The 23109-nt window shown below is 52.0% G+C and overlaps 4 non-coding genes across 4 annotated transcripts; 3 read left to right on the forward strand and 1 right to left on the reverse strand.

Moving 5' to 3' along the window:
• Window positions 1–8148: 8148 nt before the first annotated feature.
• TRNAM-CAU (transfer RNA methionine (anticodon CAU)) lies at window positions 8149–8220 on the forward strand. Its single transcript has one exon. It is a non-coding gene; the product is annotated as a tRNA-Met (tRNA).
• A 3206-nt stretch (window positions 8221–11426) lies between these two features.
• Window positions 11427–11498, forward strand: TRNAQ-CUG (transfer RNA glutamine (anticodon CUG)). The gene has a single exon. It is a non-coding gene; the product is annotated as a tRNA-Gln (tRNA).
• Window positions 11499–13665: 2167 nt separating this feature from the next.
• On the reverse strand, window positions 13666–13747 carry TRNAS-AGA (transfer RNA serine (anticodon AGA)). Its single transcript has one exon. It is a non-coding gene; the product is annotated as a tRNA-Ser (tRNA).
• Window positions 13748–15201: 1454 nt separating this feature from the next.
• Window positions 15202–15273, forward strand: TRNAQ-CUG (transfer RNA glutamine (anticodon CUG)). The gene has a single exon. It is a non-coding gene; the product is annotated as a tRNA-Gln (tRNA).
• Window positions 15274–23109: the final 7836 nt, after the last annotated feature.

A 23109-nucleotide genomic window follows, 5' to 3' on the forward strand; every position in this document is an offset into this window, starting at 1 on the left:
TGATTAGGCTCTCCACAGGGGCTTTAAATCCACTGAGCTGGGTCCTGTCCCAAAAGTGGTTCAGCCTTTCTGGACCATGCAACTCAGAGAGCACAGTGAGGGCCATGGCAGCTCTATGCACACTGTGCTTTTTCAAGAGCTGATTTCTGAGACACTTGTTCCACACAACCTATTTGTGCTGGAATACTTGCATCAACCTTCATTTGTGCTTTTGCACTGGGTAATGTATGAGGAGGTCCTTGTGGAATCAGCAAGCAGTTAGGCACTTCTTTGGTCCCAGGTGTTCAAATCTCGCCCTAAGCTGAGATGTCACACCTGTTGTACATGTCAGCAAGATCAATTTCAGGCCCTTTCTAGACATGGACATCCAAATGGAGACGGAGGGCAGTAAAGTGTATCTGCAGAGAGAACTGAGGACAAGAAAGACAGACTGAAGTTGGCGTTCTGTGTTCCCTCTCTCCTCTGTTTCAGCTTTGCCCTCCACACTGAGAGATGTCTTGCTTCAGACCATGTATCCCACCACCTTGTGGTTCCTGTGGCCCAACCCCACTTGCAAGCAGCTGCAGTGAGCCCTGTGTCGCCCGCTGTGGTGACTCGACGGTGGCCATCGAAGTCTCCCCAGTGGTGGTGACCCTGCCGGGCCCCATCCTCACCTCTTTCCCTCAGAACACAGTCGTGGGATCCTCTCTGTCAGCTGCTGTTGGGAACTCCCTCAGCACCGGGGGGGTTCCCATCTCTTCTGGGGGCTCCCTTGGTCTGGGGGGGTCAGGGCTGTGCCTGCCTCCCCCTCGCTGCCGTCTGAACTGCTGAACCTAGTGCATCATCCCTTCTGGAGCAGGAAGAATGATGGGGACTGCACAGCAGGAGTGTGGCCAGGGCTTGCAGATGGGCTGGGTGTCCTCATGCCGCCTGGCAGGAGGGACCTGTGCCCACGAGTCCTAGCTGCACATCAGGCCTCGCCATGCCTCCTCTGGCTCTGATTTGCTCTGATCTCCTGGAGAAAGGGCTCGTTCTCTTCTGTTTTGCTGAACCTGCTGCTGCTGGGGGGAGGGTGCTGGAGTTAGGGACTGCTCTTGCTGGGCTGGGATTGCCAGCAGGTAGAGCAGAATGGGGAATGGCAAGTGCTTTGTGTGGAGCATGTCCGTGGGAAATGGGCTGTTCTCTGTGTCCCCCTGAACCCTGCAGACGTGTTTCTTGATCTCTCTTCTGTGCCACTGCTTTTGCTTCTTCTCATTAAAGACTTTGTGCAGCATAGCTGGAGACTCATGGTGGTTTGTTCTCCTCCTCCCTCACGTAGCCATCTGCTCTGCAATGAAGGGCATTGACTTCTCTCTCATTCTTACCACTAGTTGTGAAAGGAGGCCCCTGGACTGAAACCACTGCACTAAAATTATCAAGCAGGCAAGAGAAAAATTGAAAAGCACTGCAGAAATGGAATGTGAGTCTTTAACCTCCGTATCAAGCCTTGTGATCTCTCTCAGGGACAGTCTTGACTCCAGCCACTGAAAGCATCCAAGAGCTGATCTCATGTCTTCTGCCAGTGTACCCAGAGCATCTTGCATGTGTGTTCAGGAAGCAGCGACTTCTCAGTGCCTGCCCTGAGTACCTCCTGGCAGAGGACAAAAGCCCATTCATGAACTGGGCTGAGATGACAACGCTTGCTGAGGTGACAGGAAAAAATGGACATGTGTGCTTAGCTGAGTTGTGGAGGGCGTCTTCAGAATCAGATGGGGAGAAGTTGCTTTTCTAAGCCTGAATCTCAGCCCAACTCCTGGCATTTGGAAGCCAGGTTTATCCCTCCTTTCCTTTTGCTGATGCACCTTGCTAGTCACTGAATGTTTTGGAGGAAAAAGGCACATAAGGTGCTCAGCAGTAAACCAAGGCCTCCTACACACAAGCAGGTAGCCAAGAACAAAGGAACATCTGGTGTCTCTGTCTAGTCTTTCAGATGACGCATTTCTCTCCTCCATACTGCTCCAGCGAACCCCCTCAGCAGACATTGCTTCTCCAGGTGCATGAGTATTGGGGCAGGTGCACGTCTTCCCTGGACTGATTGCTGGGGCGGATCCTCCTGGAAACTAGGCTAAGGGACATGGAAGACAAAGAGGTGACTGGTGATAGCCCACCTGGCTTCCCCAAGGGCAAATCATACCAGACAAACTGAGTGACCCTGTATGGTGGGGTAGCAGCACTGGTGGATATGGGAAGAGCGACCGATGTCATCTATTTGTGCACAACATTTAATACTGCCCAACACAGCATCCTGGTCTCTGAAATGGAAAGACATGGATTTGAGATGTGGACCATCTGTTGTATAAGGACTTGGCTGGATGGTCACACTCAAAGACTTGTGGTCAATGTCTTGAGGTTCAGGTGGAGACCAGTGATGAACGGTGTCCTCTGGGGTCCATATTGGGATCAGTATATTTTAACATCTTTGTCAGAGAAGTGAAGAGTGGGATTGAGTGCACCCTCAAGGGAGATTGCAGGTGACGCCAAGCTGAGTGATGGCACCCAGAGGGACCTTGACAGGCTAGAGCGGTGGGGTGTGCAAAGCTCACTAAGTTCCACGAGGCCAAGCGTGAGGCCCTGCACCGGGGTCAGGGCAATCCCAAACATGGATACAGGCTGGGCCATGATGGGTTTGGGGCAGCCCTGAAGAGAAGGTCTTGGCAGTACTGGCGGATGAAAAAACTGAAACCAAGCTGGCACTGTGTGCTTGCAGTCCAGAAAGCCAGTTGTATTGTGGGCTGTGTCAGAAGCAGTGTGACCAAAAGTCAGTGGAGGCGACTAACCCCCTCTACTCCACTTTATTCTGCTTTTGTAAGACTCCACCTTGAGTACTGGATCTGCTTGAGTGGCTCCAGAGGAGAACACAAATATTATCAGGGGCTTGGAGTAGTTCTGCTGTGAGTATAGGGTGAGAGATTAATGGCTGCGGAGAGAAGGAGAGGAGAGGAGAGGAGAGGAGACGAGAGGAGAGGAGAGGAGAGGAGAGGAGAGGAGAGGAGAGGAGAGGAGAGGAGAGGAGTTAAATTAGAGAAGGAAAGTGGGATCTAATATGCTACTCCGCAACTACCTTCATCCCTGGTTGTCTCCACAGAGTTGCCTATCCTTCTTCCCTGGAAGCAGTCAAGATGCTACCTGGGGCGTGAAATCAGCATCATCAGCACCATCAGCATCCTCATAGTGATACTGAAAACTCAGAAAAAAATACTCCTTAACACTGTTTTGAAAGTGTTAAAAAGCAGGTCCTTTGATTGCAGCGCACCAGACACTCCAAGGATTGTTCCTCTAATCAAGCACGTGTGCAGGACTCATGCTTCTTGGTATTTATTACACATACTAATTGCATATTCATTTGTTTCTACCGCTTAGTTAATGCATTAAACATAGATTATTTACATAGACATTCCCTATGTCAGAAGTTCTATTTTGGTATCCAAAGGTCTTCATCTGGGGTCTCTAGTGGCCCCAGTGGTCTTCGCAGCATGGTACCCCTTGCATTACAAGTGTCCACTCTTTGACCCTGTTTCTTGAGCACACACGTTGTCGTTTTGTTCTGCTACACAGAAAACATCACATAGCTCTTCTTCATCTAGTGGAGCTTTCTGCTTGCTCAACTTGCAAATGAAAGACGTTCTGCTTTGCCTCATGTCCAGTCTCTATATAGCTACTGTGTTCTCTGTTAAGTTCGTGATACATTATACCAGGTCTTGTTACATCAGGCCTAGTGTTGCTACATTATGTCTAGCTGGGTTTCTAAATGGCTTTTGTTCCTTTTATCAATGGCAGGATATGGCAGGAGCCGGTCTGAGGACAAGGCGCTGGGATCTGCAGCCATAGCCCCTGTGGTGACAGCTGTCGAGGCCTCTGGAAGCCTGCCACCTGTCCTGCTCAGTGGAGGTCCCCAATGCAGGGCTTGGAGTGAAGCCTGGCCCTGAAGCCCCCAGGGAGCTGGGTGTCATTGCACGGGACATTTGAGGAGTGGGACAGAGAGGCCTGGAGCAGGTAGTTGTGGCCGAGTGGTGAAGGCGATGGACTAGAAATCCCTGCACAGGTTTGAATCCTGCCAACCACGGCCTGCAGTTCCCTTTTGGGCTGCCGGCAACTGACCATTCTGCAGCTGTGGGACTCAGCTCCACACTGGACCTGCCACCCAGGGAGACCGTCATACCCCCTTGCCTACAGCACCTGTCCTCCTTCCCCACAGAACCTCTGGGATGAATGGGAAATCCTGCTCCCATTACCAAGCTAGGCAAGCTGGGGGAAGGGAAAGGGCCAGTGCTGAGTAGGAGCCATGAAAAGGGCTCCACTGTTGCTGGTTCTTCACCAGAACTTCACAGCCTCATCTCACCTGACATCCCCAGCAGCACAGCCCCACCAGCTGTCTTCCCTACACCTGAAACTACAGCAGTTCATCTCCAAAGAGACCCTGCACGCCATGGCCCTCATTGCTATCAAAGAAGGGAAGACACCTCATGGTTCTAAGATCATGCCAGCACTCACAAAGTGCTCCTTGCTTTAGGTGTCATGAAGACAGACTGGTGTGACAGGCCTTACCTGGCATTCTGGGGGAATTCCGCCTGACACATCGCCAGCCTTTGCACACAGAGACAGCTTCCCCAGGTTTCCATATTGGCCCGAAGATGAGATGGGGGGGTCAGGGTGAGTTTCTCCTGTCTCCTCCTTTACTGGGAAAGACATAGAAGTGCAAAAGAGGATGTGGTGTGACTGTGGCATCAGGATACCCTCTCTTTCCATTATAGGAAAGGTGAAGGGGCCCAAGATAGTTGGTTAACATTCATGGGCTGCTTCTACCAAGCTCAAGATCAGAGCATCCCGACACGTAGGAAGTCAAGGAACGGAGCCAGGAGACCTGCGTGGTTAAACAGGGAACTGCTGGGCAAGCTCAAGTGGAACAGGAGAGTTTACAGAGCATGGAAGGAGGGGCTGGCCACTTGGGAAGAATATAAGGCTGTTGTTAGGGGATGTAGGGAGGCAACCAGGAAAGCTAAGGCCTCCTTAGAGTTAAACCTGGCAAGAGGGGTCAAGGACAACGGAAAGAGCTTCTTCAAATACATGGCAGATAAAACTAACACCAGAGGCAATGTAGGCCCACTGATGAATGACGTGGGTGCCCTGGTGACAGAAGATACAGAGAAGGCAGAGTTACTGAACACCTTCTTTGTCTCTGCCTACTCTGCCAGAGGCTGTCCTGAGGAGCTCCGTACTCCTGAGGCCCCAGAGGAAGTCAGGACAATGGAGGAGTTTGCCTTAGTTGATGAGGACTGGGTTTGGGAGTAATTAAGCAATCTGGACATCCATAAATCCATGGGTCCAGATGGGATGCACCCGCGAGCGCCGAGGGAGCTGGCTGAGGTCAGTGCTGCACCACTCTCCATCATCTTTGCCAAGTCTTGGGAAATGGGAGAGGTGCCTGAGGACTGGAGGAAAGCAAATGTCACTCCGGTCTTCAAAAAGGGCAAGAAGGAGGACGCGGGCAACTATAGACCGGTCAGCCTCACCTCCATCCCTGGGTAAGTGATGGAACACCTTATCCTTGGTGCCATCTTAAGACATATCAAGGATAAGAAGGTCATCAGGGGCAGTCAACATGGCTTCACCAAAGGGAAGTCATGCTTGACCAACCTCATAGCCTTTTATAAAGACATAACAAGGTGGATTGATGAAGGCAAAGCGGTGGACATGGTCTACCTTGACTTCAGCAAAGCATTTGACACCCTCTCCCACAGCATCCTCACAGCTAAACTGAGGAAGTGTGGACTGGACGATCAGGTAGTGAGGTGGACCGCGAACTGGCTGAAGGAAAGAAGCCAGAGACTCCTGGTCAATGGGACGGAATCTGGTTGGAGGCCTGTATCTAGTGGAGCGCCGCAAGGGTCAGTTCTGGGGCCAGTATTATTCAATATATTCATCAACGACTTGGATGAGGGAATTGAGTGTGCTACCAGCAAGTTTGCTGATGACACCAAGCTGGGAGGAGTGGCTGACACGTCAGAAGGCCGTGCTGCAATCCAGCGAGATCTGGCAGGGAAAAATTTAATGAAATATAACAAGGGAAAATGTAGAGTCTTACATCTGGGCAGGAACAACCCCAGGTTCCAGTATAGGTTGGGGAATGACCTATTAGAGACCAGTGTAGGGGAAAGGGACGTGGGGCTCCTGGGGGACAGCAGGATAACCATGAGCCAACACTGTGCCCTTGAGGCCAAGAAGGCCAATGGCATCCTGGGGTGGATAAGAAGGGGGACAGTTAGTAGGTCGAGAGAGGTTCTCCTTCCCCTCTACTCTGCCCTGGTGAGACCTCATCTGGAATATGGTGTCCAGTTCTGGGCCCCTCAGTTCAAGAAGGATAGGGAACTGCTGGAGAGAGTCCAGCGCAGGGCAACGAAGATGATGAAGGGAGTGGAGAATCTGCCTTATGAGGAAAGGCTGAGGGAGCTGGGGCTCTTGAGCTTGGAGAAGAGGAGACTGAGGGGTGACCTCATTAATGTTTATAAATATATAAAGGGTGGGTGTCACGAGGATGGAGCCAGGCTCTTCTCGGTGACAACCAACAGTAAGACAAGGGGCAATGGGTTCAAACTGGAACACAGGAGGTTCCATTTAAATTTGAGAAGAAAATTCTTCTCAGTGAGGGTGACGGAACACTAGAACAGGCTGCCCAGGAAGGCTGTGGAGTCTACTTCTCTGGAGACATTCAAAATCCACCCGGATGCCTTCCTGTGTAACCTCATCTAGGTGTTCCTGCTCTGGCAGGGGGATTGGACTAGATGAAATTTTGAGGTCCCTTCCAATCCCTAACATTCTGTGATTCTGTGTGACCCTGATGAGTGGATAGAAAAGGGCTGGAGACTTCCCAGATGGCTGCTTTCAGATGCATGCACGCTGCTCCCAACAGAACAGCAGTAGAGGAGAGGCTGCAGGTTGCCTGCCTGGGTGGGTTCTTAAAAGGAAAGGGAAACCCTGAGGGGCCCATGCAGAGAGGGCCCAGTGAAGGAGAGAAAATTGCGTTGCTGGTGCGTGGTCTGTTCTGCACAGCCATGACACTGAGGGTGGTGGAAGCAGCACAAGCAAAAGGGAAGCTCAGGGAGGTTGGCAGCATTGATGAAGAAGGAAAGGGGCAGTAGAAGAGCAATCTGGATCTGAGCCAGGGACCTCTTGATCTGCAGTCATATGCTCTCTCCTGAGCAACAGCTCCTGCAGCAGGCAGGCTGCAGCTGCTCTCTCCATGCTCCCATCCGCACTCACATGCCAACCTTCTCCATCCTGCTTTTGCTTTTGTCTCCTCTGCCTGCTTGCTGCGTGCTCTGGTCCATGGATGGAACAGGCAATGAGCAAAAACATGCTGAGAGATGCAGGTCTCAGCACTGCCACCTTGTCCCTCGCCTTCACCAACAGGTTCTACCAGCTCAGCCTGCCCAGAGTCTTTCTGGGACACCTTGCAGCATCTAAGACTGGCTACCACCCCGTCTGGCTGGGCCAGCCCTGCCCTGGGGTGACTGGGAGCCACCTCCACAGCCAGCAGTCTTGGGCAGGACAAGCTGAAGGCGTGGAGAGGAAAGGTTCCTCTGACTCGCTGGCACCCTGCACGGTGGCAGGGGCAGCCTTTGGCTGTCAGGGAGCAGCAAGGGCAGGGCTGCGTCAGAAGGAAGAACAAGGTGGGAGCTGTGGGGGAGTGCAGCACAGCATGGGCTGGGCAAGGCCCTGCCAGCCAGTGTGAAGAACATGGCCCCAGCTGCTATACAACTTGCTTCCAGGAACCAACAGTGCCCAGGAGTAAGAGCTTTGACCTCAGGGTCAATGTGATCTGAAAAGCCAAACGCGAACTGCTCTCACTGGGTGAGAACATCCCACACAGCGCCTGCAGAGCCAGGCCGGATGGTCAAAAAGCAACTCCTCGAGAGGGATTATAGGCAGGAGATGTGGGGAGAAAGGCAAAGCCAGGCCCTTGCACTTGCCAGCCCGGGTGCGGGGGGACTGAGGTTTCCAGGGAGAGCTTATTCCTGCCTGGTGATGGGTGCAGGGAAGAGGAGGGCAGGAGGCCTGAGCAGCAGCGCTGGTGCTGGCAGGGCCAGGCAGCATCAGGCAGGGCTGGGAGGTCCCTGCAGAGGTGCTGTGGGGAGCAGAGTGGCGCAGCGGGAGCGTGCTGGGCCCATAACCCAGAGGTCGATGGATCAAAACCATCCTCTGCTACTTGCTTTTGGCCTCGCTCCAGCCCCAACAGACACTGCCTCTCCCTTGCAGCATTCACCAGGTGCTCCCCGCACTGCTGCCCTCCTGCCCTCTGGACACCCAGGGCTGTCCCACACCCTCAGCCCCCTCTCTCTGCCACTCACACCTTCTCCTTTGCTTTCTCAGCTGACACCACTTCCAAAGTGCCCCTCAGCAAGGCTGAAGGGGGAGAAACATATTCCAGAAAAGGCAGAAAAAGCCAAGCTGAGGAAGAAAGAGCAAAAAGAGTGGGAAAGAGCAGAGGGAAGATGGATCCAGCTTGGACAGGTATAGGAGCTTGGTGTGAAGGAGTCAAGTTAAGCCTGGGCCAGGGGAAAGGGAAGTTTATGTTTAATTTTTTGTTTCTCATGAGGTCAATCTTTTTTTTTTGGCAAAAAATTAGTTATCCCCAAGTTAAGCCTGGCTTTCCAACAACAGTTTTTTACTAAGCCTTGTCCTTATGTTTACCTTGACCCATGGGATTTCTCACCCTGTTTTCAGTGCGCTGCACCCCACTGAGTGTGAGGAAAGGAGTGAGCAGCTGGGTGAGTGTTTGGCTGTTCTTAAACCACCACAGGTACATATACACAAACACACATACACTTGCGTAGAACACACACAGCTGGCACAGGGGTGACTGGAGAAAGGGAGCGTCACAGCGCCTTCTTTGTCCTGGTCCAAAACAACCCCGCTTCCCTCAGCAGGTTCAGCTCCCATAGGGCAGTTGATCCACTCCCCTTGGCCTTTCCACAGCCGTCCCCCATGGCCAGGCCTCTGGGCACCTCCCAGACTGGCAGGGCTGCCTTGGCAAAAGCCAGGCCTGTGGGAGCCGCTTTGGAACATTCAGAGATTCCCAGGGAGTGTTGAAGAACAGAAGCAGGTGCCCAGAGAACTTTAGGATTCTCCACACCTGGGTATCACACTCAGGTTTCCATGAGGCTCAGGCACGCAGTAGCCTGCACTCCACTGAACTTGCTCCAGTTTATATTGTCACCTTTCCTTGAGGTTCCATAGTCTTTCTTCCCTTTTTTGGAGATGGCAGCAACTTTTCCCACTCAGTAGTCATCACAGAGCTCCCCTGCCCTCTTCTCCTGAAGCTGGAGAGCCCCTGTGATGCATCCTTCCCACTTTCAGACAAATTGGCACATTTTGTAGGTGCCAATCAGGATGGGGCTTTGAGTAGCTGGGCTTCCAAAGAGAAAGTTTCTGTGAATTGGCAGTTCCTCACTGGGAAATGCAGCCAGCACCAGTGTGAAGAGGGGCAGGTGGGATTAAAGGCCCACCAGTAAGAGGCCAGAAGGGACATCACAGGTTCTGGGGCATTTCTCTCCAACACTGCTGACCAGACAGAGGCATCGTCAACCAATACCACCAGAGGTTGTACAAGCCCTGGTGGCATTTTTCAGAAGGACCAAGTCAGGACATTTCTCAGGAAGAGAGGACGCACAAGGTGGTATCAAAGCATACCAGAGCATGTCATGACTGTGGGAGATGCTGAAGGAGATGGGTTTGTTTAGCCTGGAGAAGCAAAAGTGAGGGGGCTTCCTCTGTGTGAAGGTGGCTTTCTGCCTGGCCAAGTCCTGCTGACTGCCAGAAAGACCTTGGGACTGCAGGACCCAGGAGCGGCCTGACCACCTGTGTGAGCAAACCCGGCCTGAGTTGCAGCTCCTAGGGCCGGGACATATATGGTTGCCCACTGAAGCCTGTAATGGAGGCACAAAGTGTCCTCCCCGCAGAGTCCCCCAGGGAGGAGCAGCATCAGAGGCTACAGTGGAAGACACATTTCCCATCATGCTGGGGAAGCAAATGGGCTGGGGACCATGGCAGCCCCAGCAGGCAGTGCTGCCAGGATGGAAACCAAGGACAAAACACCCTGAGCAAGGGAGCTGCCTGCACTGCCCCCACAACACACTGGCCCAGGATCCCTTCTACTTGACTGCTGGGTGAGACTAGCAGATCCCCAGGAACACTCCCCATTGCTTGGAGAAACTCTGTCTCAGCCCCAGAGGGATGTCCCTCCTCCTGCAGCAGCACAGCACCTGCATGGTCCATGTGCCCCAGCCCCGAGAGGGGTCATCCCTTCAGCTCTTTGCAAGACCTTCAGAGACTGGGCCCTGCTCTTGCTGCTCCCAGACACTGCTCCCACCCTGCTGAGTCCTGCAGGTTCCAGGGATGGAGGAGGAATGCCCTCTGCAATGCTGCTTCTCTGGGACATGCTTTCTGAGTTGGGACTCTGCAGAGATTTAACCCTTCTGCAGTGACTGGGTGTTTCTCATGTCCTCTCTGAATGTAACCTGCCATTTGGTCTCTTAGGCTTGGGCATGACAGCGTGGTCTGTGCTGTGCGTTCAAAAATACCAGATGCCAGCCCAGAGCTTAATGCAGTCCAGAGGTACCAGGAGGATTTGTCCTCATTGTCCCAGGGATAAGTCTGAGATGCAGGAGGGTGTCCCTACCTGTGCTTCCTCCTGTGTGGATGCTGGGAGGAAGGGTCCTGCTCTCAACACACAGACTCAGCCCTTGGCAAGAGCAGGTGAGCACCAGGGCAGCTTTTCCCTGCTGTGTGCATGGACCCTTCATGTGCAGAGAGTGTGGTGGTCCCAGGGCATGAGGGAAAGTTCCCTCAGGCTCATCATGAGTTGTACCTGAGTCTGGAGCAGTCTCGGGAGACGAATGGCATTCTCACTGAGGGACAGGCCACTTTGGGGCAGAGGGAACAGTATGCGCTGGAAGAAAGGACCAGGGTTTGAAGTCAGCCAAGACAATCTTAGCAGAGGAAAGCAAGCCAGATCAGGCAGGGTCTCCAACATGGGGGTGCAGGGAAGCAGCAGCAGAGAGCGCAAGTACAAGCACCAAACCACCCATCGCTGGGCTATCAATGCACTCTGTGGAGGGCAATGTTGAAGAGGTTAAGCTGGAAACTTCATAACCAGGTCTTATGAGGAGAAAGTGAGATTCTCAGGGCTTACCAATCTGGGTCTTATAACAGAGGGCATGCCAGGCTTGTGCAAAGAGCTCTGGCATTCCCTTGCAAAGCCCTGTGAGCAGAGCCCTGGTGGCCCTGGTGGCCCTGGAGGAAGGGAGTTTGTACTTGGTGATGGTCAGGGAGCTGGAGAGAGTGCCAGGCTCACCCAGGACAATATGGCTGCACCAGAGTGGCCACAGGAGAAAGACAACAGGTGTTCAGCAGGTCCCATGGTGTAATGGTGAGCACTCTGGACTCTGAATCCAGTGATCTGAGTTCAAATCTCAGTGGGACCTCAAGTTTTACCTCTCTCAGAGCTTTCCTCAGCATGCACACACCTGAACAGCCTTGCTGTTGGCTCACTTCTTTCATGTATTCCCATCATCCCTCCTCTCCTGTGCTCCCAGCCCTGGGACTGACACCAGTGCCCCTTCTCCTGCCCCGTGCCCAACAAACCTTGGCAGCTTTCCTGACCACTGGCCCTGCCCCCTCTCTGCTCCCTTATTCCTGATGGCTGCTTCTGGATGGGGGGATCCAGCAGCAGGTCAACAAATCACACAAGAGCTGAGGTGCAGGTCATGCAGGTCAAGCCTGGCTCAATGCAGAGTCAAGAAGAGGAGGCTGTTGAGGGCCTTGTCTGCTTGGATGTTGCACATTTTCTGAGATGGAGAATCTACAGCCTTGCTGGGAACCTTTTCCCCATCTTGACGAACACTGTTTCTGGCACTGTTTATTTCCACCCCTGTCCATTGCTTCCTGTGAAATCAATTTCCCTGAGGCTTTCCTGCCTTTCTCTTGCCTGCTTGCTTAGTTTTGGTGTTTTGGTTTCATGTCAGAGAATTCCAGCCACCCTGGCACTGTTCCTGCATGGGGACACAGTCATTGTCATGGGAAAGAGCAGGATCTCCCTCTTTCTTGCAGGGTTGCTGAACAACTGACAGAGGAGGAGAACAAACCACCATGAGCCTCCAACTATGTTGCACCAAGTCTGTAATGAGAAGGAACAAATGCAGTGGCACAGAAGAGAGGCCAAGAAACATATCTCCAGGCTTCAGGGGGACAGAGAGAACAGCCCATTTCCAGGTGCAATCAGCAGCAGCAGCTCCAGCTCTTGGTCAGTCCAAAAATCTCTGCCTCCTAGCTCCTGAGCCCAGCCTGGAGCCATCTCAGCTGGAAGAATACACTGGTCTCAGTGGGTGTTGTCCAAGTCATACAGACCCTGATGCCGCACCAACATTTCTCACTAGCCCTCATCTGGGATCCCTCATTGCCTGTTCCATCCATGGACCAGAGCACGTAGCAAGCAGGCAGAGGAGGCAAAAGCAAAAGCAGGATGGAGAGGGTTGGCATGTGGGTGCGGATGGGAGCATGGAGAGAGCAGCTGCAGCCTGCCTGCTGCAGGAGCTGTTGCTCAGGGGAGAGCATAGGACTGCAGATCAGAGGTCCCTGGCTCAGATCCACATTGCTCTTCTGCTGCCCCTTTCCTTCTTCATCAATGCTGCCAACCTCCCTGAGCTTCCCTTTTGCTTGTGCTGCTTCCACCACCCTCAGTGTCGTGGCTATGCGGAACAGACCATGCACCAGCAACCCGATTTTCTCTCCTCTGGGCCCTCTCTGCATGGGCCCCTCAGGGTTTCCCTTTCCTTTTAAGAACCTACCCAGGAAGGCTACCTGCAGCCCCTCCTCTGCTGTCGTTCTGTTGGGAGCAGCTTGCATGCATCTGAAAGCAGCCATCTGGGAAGCCTCCAGCTGTTTTCTATCCACCCATCAGGGTCTAGTAATGGAAAGAGAGGGTATCGTGGTGCCACAGTCACACCACATCCTCTTTTGCACTTCTATGTCTTTCCCAGAAGAAGAGGGGACAGGAGAAACCCACCTCCACCACCCCATCTTATCTTTGGGCCAATATGGAAACCTGGGGAAGCTGTCTATGTGTGCAAAGGCTGGCGATGTGTCAGGCGGAATTCCCCCAGGATGCCAGGTAAGGCCTGTCACACCAGTCTGTCTTCATGACACCTAAAGCAAGGAGCACTTTGTGAGTGCTGGCATGATCTCAGAACCATGAGGTGTCTTCCCTTCTTTGATAGCAATGAGGGCCATGGCATGCAGGTTCTCTTTGGAGATGAACTGCTGTAGTTTCAGGTGTAGGGAAGACAGCTGGTGGGGCTGTGCTGCTGGGGATGTCAGGTGAGATGAGGCTGTGAAGTTCTGGTGAAGAACCAACAACAGTGGAGCCCTTTTCATGGCTCCTACTCAGCACTGGCCCTTTCCCTTCCCCCAGCTTGCCTAGCTTGGCAATGGGAGCAGGATTTCCCATTCATCCCAGAGGTTCTGTGGGGAAGGAGGACAGGTGCTGTAGGCAAGGGGGTATGACTGTCTCCCTGGGCGGCAGGTCTAGTGTGGAGCTGAGTCCCACAGCTGCAGAATGGTCAGTTGCCGGCAGCCCAAAAGGGAACGGCAGGCCGTAGTTGGCAGGATTCGAACCTGCGCGGGGAAACCCCAATGGATTTCTAGTCCATCGCCTTCACCACTCGGCCACAACTACCTGCTCCAGGCCTCTCTGCCCCGCTCCTGAAATGCCCCGTGCAATGACACCTGGCTCCCTGGGGGCTTCAGGGCCAGGCTTCACTCCAAGCCCTGCGTTGGGGACCTCCACTGAGCAGGAGAGGTGGCAGGCTTCCAGAGGCCTCGACAGCTGTCACCACAGGGGCTATGGCTGCAGATTCCAGCGCCTTGTCCTCAGACGGGCTCCTGCCATATCCTGCCATGGAAGGATGGTTTCACTCCCTAGATGGTGTCTTGGCTGCTTCCAGGGAAGAAGGGAAGGCAACTGTGCAGAGATAACCAGGGATGGTGGTAGTTGTGGGGGTGGGCTTTTAGACCCCGCTTTGCTTCACTAATTTATCTGAGGTGGACTCCAAGCCTCCTTTGACCACTAGAGTGGGGACATTCCTGCAGGCAAGATGGTGACCTCCATACAACCCCATCAGCTTCTGGGGAACATGGGGTGTTGTCAGCCCTTGAACAAAGACCCTGACTGCCATGCAGGTATTGGAGTGTAGAGGTAATGGCTTGTAAGAGTGGGAGAGAGATATATAAAAAACAAGGTGGAGATGGTGACCTCCCAGCAGCACCTCCAGCCTCTTGGGGACATAGGGAGGTATCAGCTCTTGAATGACACTTTTCTGTGCAGGTTACTGGTGTGTAGGGGGAAAGGACGAGGGGGACTCTGGCTGAGGAAAACTGAGCTGGCTCAAAGTGAGAACAAAGCAGTAATTTGGTTCTCTTGGAGGGAGACAGGAGAACTTGTTTTGGTGGAATAGGTATGTCCCAAAATTATTTCCAGCACTGCAGGCATTGTCAAATTCCTGAACATGGACCAAAATATTAAAAGATCCACAAAATCAATCATTTCCATCAGTAGATGAAAAGAGCCCCTATTCTCTTTTGGCTCTGTAGCCGGAAAATGGCATTAAGGACTCCGTGCTGAGGTGGTCCATGTGGCAGTGCCTGTCTGCACACAGAAATCAGGTGGGAGGTGCTTGCGGTTGCAAAAGGTGACCAAGGGGAATGGCTTGAAGAAGTGTCTGGTGGAGGCTGAAAGGTGGAGGGTGGTCAGCCTACTCAATGGAGGACCAGTACAGGGGCCAGGCTCTGACCTGGAGGAGCAGGTGGCTGACAAGTCTCTGATCTGGAGGAGCAGGAGGCAGAACAGCCCACAGGTGGTGTAATGGTGAGCAGAGCTGCCTTCCAAGCAGTTGGCCCAGCTTCGACCCTGGCCAGTGCTGACAGATGTCTCTTCAGCCTGGCTCCAGGGTGGGTGTCCTATATGTTTTGCAGGCAGCCTCTTTTGCTTCAAACCAGTTCCATTGCCTCCCTGCACTCTTGACACCGAGACAGGTATTTTCAGCCCACTGGGAGGATGCCAGGCTGGTATACAGGAGCCAGGAGACAGGCATGTTTGCTCTGGCACAGACCTGCACCTGCAGTTGTTCAGTAGGTCCCATGGTGTAATGGTGAGCACTCTGGACTCTGAATCCAGCGATCTGAGTTCAAATCTCAGTGGGACCTCAAGTTGTAGCTCTCTCTAACACAGCCCGTGATACAACTGGCTTTCTGGACTGCAAGCATACAGTCCTAGCTTGTTTTCAGTTTTTTCATCCATCACTACTGCCAAGGCCTTCTCTGCACGGCTGCTCCAAACCCATCATGGCCCAGCCCGTATCTATGTCTGGGATTGCCCTGACCCCGGTGCAGGGCCTCACGCTTGGCCTCGTGGAACTTAGTGAGCTTTGCACACCCCACCCCTCTAGCCTGTCAAGGTCCCTCTGGATGGCATCACTCAGCTTGGCGTCACCTGCAATCTCCCTTGAGGGTGCACTCAACCCCACTGTCCATTTCTCTGACAAAGATGTTAAAATATACTGATCCCAATATGGACCCCAGAGGACACCGTTCATCACTGGTCTCCACCTGAACCTCAAGACATTGACCACAAGTCTTTGAGTGTGACCATCCAGCCAAGTCCTTATACAACGAGTGGTTCACATCTCAAATCCAAGTCTTCCCATTTCAGAGACCAGGATGCTGTGTTGGGCAGTATTAAATGTTGTGCACGAATAGATGACATCGGTCGCTCTTCCCATATCCACCAGTGTTGCTACCCCACCATACAGGGTCACTCAGTTTGTCTGGTATGATTTGCCCTTGGGGAAGCCAGGTGGGCTATCACCAGTCACCTCTTTGTCTTCCATGTCCCTTAGCCTAGTTTCCAGGAGGATCCGCCCCAGCAATCAGTCCAGGGAAGACGTGCACCTGCCCCAATACTCATGCACCTGGAGAAGCAATGACTGCTGAGCAGCACTGAGGAGAGAAATGCATCATCTGGAAGACTAAACAGAGACACTGGATATTCCTTTGTTCTTGGCTACCTGCTTGTGTGTAGGAGGCCTTGGTTTACTGCTGAGCACCTTATGTGCCTTTTTCCTCCAAAACATTGAGTGACGAGCAAGGTGCATCAGCGACTAGCAAGGTGCATCAGCAAAAGGAAAGGAGGGATAAACCTGGCTTTCAAATGCCAGGAGTTTGGCTGAGATTCAGGATCAGAAAGGCAACTACTCCCTGCCTGATTCTGAAGATGCCCTCCACAACTCAGCTGAGCACACCTGTCCTTTTTTTCCTGTCACCTCAGGAAGAGTTGTCATCTCAGCCCAGTTCATTAACGGGCTTCTGTCCTCTGCCAGGAGGTACTCAGGACAGTCAGTAATAATTCGTTGCTTCCTGAGCAAACATGCAAGATGCTCTGGGTACACTGGCAGAAGACACCCTCAAATACTTGTAAGCTCAGAACAAAGGCCAGGGATCTTTAGTTGCAGAGCAGATGGCTGTGTGAGGGAGGAGGAGAACAACACCATGAGTCTCTAGCTATGCTGCACAAAGTCTTTAATGAGAAGGAGCAAGTGCAGTGGCAAAGACCAAGAAACACATCTGCAGGGTATGTGGGACACAGAGGACAGCCCATTTCCCAAGGACAAGCTCCACACAAAGTGCTTGCCTTTCCCCATTCTGCTCTACCTGCTGGCAATCCCAGCCCAGCAAGAGCAGTCCCTAACTCCAGCACCCTCCCCCCAGCAGCAGCAGGCTAAGCAAAACAGAAGAGAATGAGCCCTTTCTCGAGGTGCTCAGAATACAGCAGAACCAGAGGAGACACAGCGAGGCCAGAAGTGTAGCCAGGAGTCGTGGGCACAGGTCCCTCCTGTCAGGCGGCATGAGGACACCCAGCCCATCTGCAAGCCCTGGCCACACTCCTGCTGTGCAGTCCCCACCATTCTTCCTGCTCCAGAAGGGATGATGCACCTGGTTCAGCAGTTCAGACGGCAGCGAGGGGGAGGCAGGCACAGCCCTGACCCCCCCAGACCAAGGGAGCCTCCAGAAGAGATGGGAACTCCCCCGGTGCTGAGGGAGTTCCCAACAGCAGCTGACAGAGAGGATCCCACGACTGTGTTCTGAGGGAAAGAGGTGAGGATGGGGCCCGGCAGGGTCACCACCACCGGGGAGGCCTCGATGGCCACCGTCGAGTCACCACAGCGGGCAGCACAGGGTTCACTGCAGCTGCTTGCAAGTGGGGTTGGGCCACAGGAACCACAAGGTGGTGGGATACAGGGTCTGAAGCAAGACATCTCTCGGTGAGGGAGGCAAAGCTGAAACAGAGCAGAGAGGGAACACAGAACCCCAACTTCATTCTCTCTTGTCCTCAGTTCTCTCTGCAGATACACTTTACTGCCCTCCATCTCCATTTGGTGGTCCATCACTATAAACTGATCCTGCTGACATGTACAACAGGTGTGACATCTCAGCTTAGGGCTAGATTTGAATGCCTAGGACCAAAGAAGTGCCCAACTGCTTGCTGATTCCACAAGGACCTCTTCATGCATTACCCAGTGCAAAAGCACAAATGAAGGTTGATGCAAGTATTCCAGCACAAATAGGTTGTGTGGAACAAATGTCTCGGAAATCAGCTCTTGAAAACACACAGTGTGCATAGAGCTGCCATGGCCCTCACCATGCTCTCTGAGTTGCATGGTCCAGAAAGGCTGAACCACTTTTGGGCCAGGACCCAGCTCAGTGGATTTAAAGCCCCTGTGGAGAGCCTAATCATACCCCATCTCCAGTACAACCAGTGCTGCACTGGAGGATGCACTGGATGCACTTGGCCATTTGGATAGGGACCATCCGTCTAAAGCAGAAATTCTACTGAGCAGATATCCCTGCAGCTGAGCCCCATTCATCCCCATGTGCTCAAAAGAAACCAGCTCTTCCGAGCCCTCCCCAGCCAACCACATCAAAAGGGAAAGAGGTGATAGCCCTTGAACAGTTCTATTGCAGGGCCAAGCTGAGGCAGCCCAAGGATCCACCTGAGTAGCCTCCATGACAGCCGTTCTGCCCACAGGGAGAGATGGAGCGCACAGAGGCTTACCTCGTTCCTCGACGAAAGGGAGACAAGAGAGAAGGATGCAGAACCTGGAGCAGCACAGGCTTTTATGCTGTGTCCTAGATCCCTGTGAGGTTGCAAGCATTCCTTACTCATGAAGCATCTCAACCTATAGTAGCTGTTGCCTGATGAGTCCTCACTGGTGGTTAATTATTTGTTTCTTTCATCCCAAATGTTGTGCTCCTGTTTCCTACTGCTGGACACCAAAGTAATCAATCTGTGTCCCAGCTTCATAAGGCTAATTACGCCTGAGGTCTAAGGCTAGTACTCAGGTAGATGTCACGTGACTTTTTGTGACATGGATTGTCACATTGCCTTCTTGGTGGTGAGCACAACCATCAGTCATGGTGAAGTTCATCTTTAAAGGACACCTTAAGTCAATTCTCCAGTGTTTTCAGTGTAGACACATTGTCTAACCGTGAGAGACATTTCACCCCACAGGTCATTGTAGACACAATGGACACTGTGGGTAAGTTGAAGCAGAACGTCAAGACTTTGCAATCTCATACAGGAGAAGAGAGGCACCTCTACAGGGATGTGGCAAAGCTGAACAGCAAGGAAAGACTGTTGTTGGCTTGGGGGGAAGTCCCTTGTGGGCTGGAGTGACAGCCACGAGGACCTTGTTCACGCTCATCAGGCTCTACCACATCCAGGTTTTGACATGAGTCACCCTGCTGTGAATTTCAGTGGACATGTTGTCCTGGCCTCAGGTGCACCAGCGATACCAGAAACCACCAGATACCTCTAGAAACCACTGGTGCTTCTACGTGATCTTGAACTGTTGCTGTCTTCCAAGGCATGGCCTTTTGCTGGCTGCTCAAGACTCATGTGACTGTTAGGTTAACAGCTGGACTTGGTTATTCTGAGACTCTCTTGCAATCAAAATGATTCTTTGATTCAGCATACCTGAGAATTACAACAATTGGAATGGATGTCTGGAGGTCCTCTGCTCCAACCTACTGCTCTGAGCAGACCAAATTCCCTGATAACAGCTTCTGACCTCCTGCCCTTTTGCAGTTACATCCATCTCCTGCTCCCCACCTTCTCATCTTTACTAGCCTCCACCACCCTAGTGCCATCAGCCTTTACCGTATGCATCATGTGCTCCAGTCCTCACGTTCTGCCTGGTCCTCTGCCACTACCTCTCTCCAGGAGATCCCAGGGTTATGGGGTGAGGTCTGGAGGTGGATGGGAAGTAAATACCAGGATTAGGAGTAAAGGCTCCTTCAAGGATTTACAGTGAAACTTCTGCTTGTACAGACTTTCCCTCTTCCTCCTGTCAGACATTCTGCCCAGAAGCTGCTTCTAGCCAATGGCATCAAAGTGAAATAAAGGCGAGGTGGCATTCACACATCCAGCCCTCATGGTCTTCATGGAGCACATTCAGGTCTCTCGGCTCATTCAGATCAAGCCTCGATATGGGTGGGTTTTAGAAGTGGGATGAAACAACCAGACTGAGAATGAGAAAGAGAAGTGGGCATCCCTGAGATGTCATTGTACTGACCACGAGAAGAAATCTACTCATCTCATCTCCCCAGACCTTACTCGGTAACTGCTAAACAGTGCTCACTGCCATCTCCTGGTGGCCCACAAGGGGCACAGTGCAGCCCTGGATGTGCTGTCCTAGACACAGTGACCTTTCCAATGGTGGCAGAGTTCAGAAGTCAACAGGACAAGGCCCAGAGCTTCCTGAGCTAAGTGGGAAGCTTTGTCTGCTCAGAGAAGGAGATCGCCCCAGAGGACCTGCAGTGGTTCCTTCTAACCATCATTATTCGAAAGAGCATGGAGTCTAAAGAGTCCTTCAGCAGCAACCGAATGGCAATGCCTTGGAAGGTGGCAGCAGCACAAGACTGCTTAGAAACAGCAGTTGATTCAGGAACTATGCTAAAAGGTGTGGAAACGCCTTTGATGAAAGCAGAACTTTCAGAGGAATGAGGCTATGACTCTGGTATCTCTGAGATGCCTGAGGCTGGGGCACTTTGTCCACTGGAGTCCACAGCATGATGGCTCACATTTGCCTGGAGCTCAGGGTTTTTCCCAACTCTTCCACATCATGATGAGTCCCAGGTGCTGTGCAAGTCTGATCCAATGTCCCTTTGTAGTCTGAAATGTATGGAATGGGTCACCCCATGTGTGACCAAGAAAAAAGGCCATGAGCTTTTGGCTCCTTGCCCTTCGTCTCTCCTCAAAATCAGGCCATGCAGGCCTCTGGCCTCTGGGATGAAACTACTGAGCAAAACAGGTCAATTTGGGTGTGGGTCTCTTTCAGAGATGGACATGCGCATGTCTTTGATCATCCTCTTATGCTCTGACTTGCTTGTTTCCCACAGGTTCCCCACTTCCCAAGCTGAACCCAGACCCCTGGCTGGAAGGGACATGAGGGCCTGGCCAAGTCATCAAGGGACATAGCTATGAAGATCCCATGGAAAGGTTACTTGAAAGAGACCTGCCTGACCCCTTTGTTCCCTGGGCTCATGGGAAGAAAACAACAGGCTGTGGCAGAGCCTGATAAGCACATTTAAGGACCTTGTGGTCCTCAGTCCTGGTTGCAAGCAACTTCCCTCCAACCCACAATGACCCTTCTCTGCCACTGAACTTTGCCACATCTCTGGAGAAGTGGCTCTATGCAGTCTTGAACCTTCCCACTCTCTTGTGTGTGTCTCTGGTGACCCACTGGAGAAAGTACCACACTCACAAAGCCCTGATGCTGATAGAGAACTTCAACCACCCAGACATCTGGTGCCAAAGCAGCACAGCAAACTGCAAGCAGTCCGGGAAACTACTCGAGTCTATTGAGGACAAGTTATTATTACGGGTGATGGAGAGTTCATCCAGAGGAGAGGCAGTGCTTGATCAGTGGTATACTAATGTGGAAGAACTTATCTAAGGTGTCAAGACTGTGGGTAGGCCTGGCTGCAGCAATCCTGCCCTGGAGGGATTCTCCATCTTGAGAGATACAGGACGATTAAAAAGTAGAGTCAGGACCCTAAACCTCAGGAAGGAAAACTTTCAGTTGTTTGGTGACTTGGACATTGGAGCTATTGGGAAACTACACTCAGAGATACACAAGTGAATAAGAGCTGGGAGATATTGAAAGACCTTTTTCTTAGACTGCTAGAATGCTCAATCTTGGTGTGCAAGAAGTTGTACAGAGGAAGGAGGATGCCAGCTTGCCAAATACCTCTTAGCCAAACTAAGAGGGAAAACCTAAATGCACAGGCAGTGGAGGCAGGGATACACATCCTGGGGAGATTATAGGGAAATAGCCCAGGAGTGCAAGGAGGGGAACAGGAAGCCAAGGACATGAAAAATGACAAGATGGATTTCTTCAGGTACATAGGACAACAGGGGAAGAGGAAAGAAACTGTACTCCCCTGATGAGTGAAATGGGACACCTGGCTACAACTGACATGGAGATGGTGGAGGCACTCAACAACTTCTTTCCTCCATCGTAACCACACGTGCTTTAGCCATGATACATAGTTCACAGAATCCAAAAGCATGGGCTGCAAGAATGAAGTACCAGTAATAATAAAAACTAAAATTAAAAAATAAATATATAATAATAATAAGTAAATATATAAAACCACCAAAACAACAAACCAAAACCAAAGAAAACACAAACTACACCAAACCCACATTTCAACATCAGTGGATAACGGAAGAGCGTTTAAGGTCACCTACTTGTCTGGAGCATTTAGTATTGTCTCACACAACATCCTTGGTTCCATAACAGAGAGGCATGCATTTGACAGGTGGACCACTCATTGTATAAGGCATTGTCTGGATGGTCACACTCAAAGAGTTGCCATCTATGTCTTGAAGTCCAAGTAGAGACCCGTGATGAGTCGTGTCTCTCAGGGGTTTGTGTTGGAACCAGTATTGTCCTGCACCTGGGTCAGTGGAATTTCAACCATGGGTACAGGCTGGGCCATGATGGGATTGAAAGCAGCCCTACGGAATAGAAAATTTCAGATGAAAGAGGTGAGGCCATAATCACCACAAAGGCTTCAGAAAGCAGTAACTACTGGGTGATCAGATGCTTCATGAGTAAGGAATGTTTGTGGCCCCACGGGGCTCTGGGACACAGCATAAAAGCCTGTGCTGCTCCAGGCTCTGCATCCTCCTCTCTTGCCTCCCTTTCCTCGAGGAACCAGGTAAGCCTCTGTGTGCTTCATCTCTCCCTGTGGGCAGAACTGCTGTCACAGTGGCTACTCAGGTGGATCCTTGGGCTGCCTCAGCTTGGCCCTGCAATAGAACTGTTCAAGGGCTGTCACCTCTCCCCTTTGATGGGGTTGGCTGGGGAGAGCTGGGAAGAGAGAGGTTCTTTGAAGCACAAGAGAATGAATGGGACTCAGCTGCAGGGATGTCTGCTCAGTAGAATATTTGCTTTAGACGGATGGTCTCTAACCAAATGGCCAAGTGCATCCAGTGCATCCTCCAGTGCAGCATTGGTTGTTCGGGAGATGGGGTATGATCAGGCTCTCCACAGGGGCTTTAAATCCACTGAGCCAGGTCCTGTCTCAAAAGTGCTTCAGCCTTTCTGGACCATGCAACTCAGAGAGCATGGTGAGGGCCATGGCAGCTCTATGCACACTGTGTGTTTTCAAGAGCTGATTTCTGAGACACTTGTTCCACGCAGCCTATTTGTGCTGGAATACTTGCATCAACCTTCATCTGTGCTTTTGCACTGGGTAATGCATGAGGAGGTCCTTGTGGAATCAGCAAGCAGTTAGGCACTTCTTTGGTCCTAGGTGTTCAAATCTCGCCCTAAGCTGAGATGTCACGCCTGTTGTACATGTCAGCAAGATCAATTTCAGGCCCTTTCTAGACATGGACATCCAAATGGAGATGCAAGGCAGTAAAGTGTATCTGCAGAGAGAACTGAGGACAAGAGAGAATGAAGTTGGGGTTCT

Source organism: Caloenas nicobarica, chromosome 10 (assembly GCF_036013445.1).
Source record: "Caloenas nicobarica isolate bCalNic1 chromosome 10, bCalNic1.hap1, whole genome shotgun sequence".
Lineage (NCBI taxonomy): Eukaryota > Metazoa > Chordata > Aves > Columbiformes > Columbidae > Caloenas > Caloenas nicobarica.